Below are 3,931 nucleotides of genomic sequence, written 5' to 3' on the forward strand. Positions count from 1 at the left end.
CCAGAGTTGGGATTTGGGTTTTGGGACCTGATTCCCAGGGTTGGGATTTGGGGTTTGGGGTTTTGGGAGCTGTTCCTAGATTTGGGCTTTGGAAGCTGTTCCCGGGGTTGGGATCTGGGGTTTAGGAGCCGTTCCCAGGTTTGGGATTTGGGCTTTGCGGTTTTGGGAGTTGTTCCCAGAGTTGGGATTTGGGATCTGTTCCCATGTTTGGGATCTGGGAGCTGTTCCCAGGTTTGGGATTTTGGGATCCGGGATTTTGGGAGCCGTTCCCGGAGCGGACGCGGCTCCCGGGACCGGCCGCGCTTTGGGGCGCTTCGCCGCTGTCCCCAGCGCGGGGGCCACGGCCCCGTGCGACACCCGGGGGGTCCCCCGGGGGCGCTGGTGCTGAAGGACAGCTCCGCCCCCTCCCCCTCCCCCTCCCTCCTCCCCATCCCTCCCTCCTCCTCCTCCTCCTCCTCCCTCCTCCTCCTCCTCCCTCTCCCTCCTCCCCATCCCTCCTCCCGCTCCTCCGCCGGCCCCGCCGCCGCCGCGGCCGCCGCAGCCGCGCCTCGGCCGCCTCCCCCGGCCGCCCGCCGTGCCCGGGCGCTGCCGCCATGCCCCAGCCGGCCCCGCCGCGCCCCGCAGCCGCCGCCGGCGCACGATGAAGCGGCAGAACGTGCGGACGCTGGCGCTGATCGTCTGCACCTTCACCTACCTGCTGGTGGGCGCCGCCGTCTTCGACGCGCTCGAGTCCGAGGCGGAGACGGCGGAGAGGCGGCGGCTGGAGGCCAAGAGCGACGAGCTCAAGAGAAAGTACAACCTGAGCGCCGAGAGCTACGGCGAGCTCGAGCGGGTCGTGCTCAAGCTCAAGCCGCACAAGGCCGGCGTCCAGTGGAAATTCGCCGGCTCCTTCTACTTCGCCATCACCGTCATCACCACCATAGGTACCGGCTGCCCCCGCCCCGCCCGGCTCCCCGCGGGCAGATCCCGGCTGGGCTTTTTGCCGCTGGGATCTGGGGATCCGCGCGGGAAGCGCCGGGAAAGCCCCGCCTGGCCCCGAGGGAGCGGGGGGAAATCGGGAGCTCGGTGCTTTCGCCGCACGGAGACCCCCCCGCCGCCGCCGCCGCCGCCGCCCGTCCCGTGGGATCGGGGCGATCCCCCTGCCAGGACCCACTCTCTCCCATCCCGGTGGGATCACGGCGATCCCCCTGCCCGGACCCTCCTGTCTCCCATCCCGATGGGATCACGGCGATCCCCCTGCCCGGACCCTCCTGTCTCCCATCCCGATGGGATCACGGTGATCCCCCTGCCAGGACCCCCCTCTCTCCCGTCCCGGTGGGATCGGGGCGATCCCTCTGCTCAGTTCCTCCGGCACCGGGAAAAAAACCCCGGTGCTCTGTGTCCCGTCCCGTGGGACCGGGGCGATCCCCCTGTCCAGACCCCCCTTTCTCCCATCCCTTGGGATCGGGGCGACCCCTCCCCGGCTCCTCCGGAACCGGGAAAAACATGCCAGGACCCTCCCTGTTTCCCATCCCGGTGGGATCGGGGCGATCCCTCCCTCTCTTCCATCCCGATGGGATCGGGGCGATCCCTCTGCCCAGATTCCCGTCTGCCATCCCGGTGTTTTCGGGGCGATCCCTCTGCTCGGTTCCTCTGGCACCGGGAAAAACCCCCCCGGACCCCGCTGTCTCCCGTCCCAGTGGGATCGGGGTGATTTCCCTGCCCGGACCCGCCTGTCTCCCATCCCTTAGGATCCGGGCGATCCCTCTCCGGCTCTGGGAAAAACCTGCCCGGACCCCTCTCTCCCCCATCCCAGTGTTTTCGGGGCGATCCCCCTGCCCGGATTCCCGTCTCCCATCCTGGTGGGATCCGGGCCATCCCTCTCTGCCTCCTCTGACTCCGGGAAACATCGGCCAGGACCCCGGTTTCTCATCCCGGTGTTTTTGGGGCGATCCCCGTGCCCTGATTCCTGTTTCTCCCATCCCTTGGGATCGGAGCGACCCCCCTGTTTCCCATCCCGGTGTTTTTGGGGTGATCTCCCTGCCCGGATCCCCCCGTTTCCCATCCTGGTGTTTTTGGGGCGATCCCTCTGCCCTGATTCCCGTTTCTCCCATCCCTTGGGATCGGAGCGATCCTCCTCTCCCCCATCCCGGTGTTTTTGGGGCGATCCCCGTGCCCTGATTCCTGTTTCTCCCATCCCTTGGGATCGGAGCGACCCCCCTGTTTCCCATCCCGGTGTTTTTGGGGCGATCCCCGTGCCCAGATTCCCGTCTCCCATCCCTTGGGATGGGGGTGATCCCCCTGCCCGATCCCCCCTCTCTCCCATCCCGGAGTTTTTGGGGCGATTCCCCGGCCAAGCCCCCCCCCAAATCCCCGATCCCGCAGTGCCGGGACTCCCCCCCCCCCCCCTCTCCCCGCTCCCACCGGGAAATCCCCGCGCGACCCCCGGGACCGGGGAATCCTCCCGACCCCGGGATGTGTCCCCAAGCCGCTGTCACCCCCCGCCAGTGGCTCTGCTGGCCCGGACCCCCCTGTGGGACCCCCAGCCCGGGGGAGGGGACAGGGACGTGTCCCTGTAGGGTCCCCAGCCCCACGGGGACAGGGGTTTGGGACCCCCAGCCCGGGGCAGGGGACAGGGACGTGTCCCTGTAGGGTCCCCAGCCCCATGGGGACAGGGGTTTGGGACCCCCAGCCCCACGGGGACAGGGATGTGGGACCCCCAGCCCCATGGGGACAGGGGTGTGGGACCCCCAGCCCGGGGCAGGGGACAGGGACATGTCCCCACCCCGCCAGGCTCTCCCAGGGGTTGTCACCGCTGTCCCCCACGCTCAAGGATGTCCCCAGCCCTGACCCCACCCTGAGAAGTGTCACCCCTCTGTCACCCCCAATGTCATCCCCAGTGTCACCCCCTGTCACCCACGCTGTCACCCCTCTGTCACCCACACTGTCACCCCCACTGTCACCCCTAGTGTCACGCCCCTGTCGCCCCCAGTGTCACCCCCCTCTCACCCCCCTGTCACCCCCACTGTCACTCCCTGTCACCCTTCTGTCACTCTCACTGTCACCCCCCTCTCACCCCCCTGTCACCCCCACTGTCACCCCCTGTCACCCCCCTGTCACCCACACTGTCACCCCCCTGTCACCCCCCTCTCACCCCCACTGTCACCCCCTGTCACCCCCCTGTCACCCACACTGTCACCCCCCTGTCACCCCCCTGTCACCCCCACTGTCACCCCTCTGGCCTTTGGGTCCCCTCCAGGGGTGGCCGGTGTCACCCAGTGTCCCCTGGTCCCCGACTGCCCCCCAAACTCAGCCCCAGGGAGGGCCTGAGGGGTGGGGACAGCTAGGGGACAGCGAGGGGACAGCGAGGGGACAGCAGGTGACACCGGGCCCTGGCCACCATTCCCTGGGTCCCACCGAGAGGGGGAGGGATGGGGTGGGATAACGGGATAACGGGATAACGGGATAACGGGATAACGGGATAATGGGATGGGGGACACCAGGTTTGGGACAGATTTCGGGGTGTCCCTGGGTGCCCGAGGCTGTCACACAGATTTCGGGGTGTCCCTGGGTGCCCAGGGCTGTCACACAGATTTCGGGGTGTCCCTCGTTCCCCAAGGCTGTCACACGGATTTCGGGGTGTCCCTGGGTCCCCGGGACTATCACACGGATTTCGGGGTGTCCCTGGGTCCCCGGGACTGTCACACGGATTTCGGGGTGTCCCTGGGTCCCCGGGACTATCACACGGATTTCGGGGTGTCCCTGGGTGCCCAGGGCTGTCACACAGATTTCGGGGTGTCCCTGGGTCCCCGGGACTGTCACACGGATTTCGGGGTGTCCCTTGGTGCCCAAGGCTGTCACACAGATTTCGGGGTGTCCCTGGGTCCCCAGAGCTGTCACACGGATTTCGGGGTGTCCCTGGGTCCCCGGGACTGTCACACGGATTTCGGGG

Source organism: Vidua chalybeata, chromosome 3 (assembly GCF_026979565.1).
Source record: "Vidua chalybeata isolate OUT-0048 chromosome 3, bVidCha1 merged haplotype, whole genome shotgun sequence".
NCBI classification, from domain to species: Eukaryota; Metazoa; Chordata; class Aves; order Passeriformes; family Viduidae; genus Vidua; species Vidua chalybeata.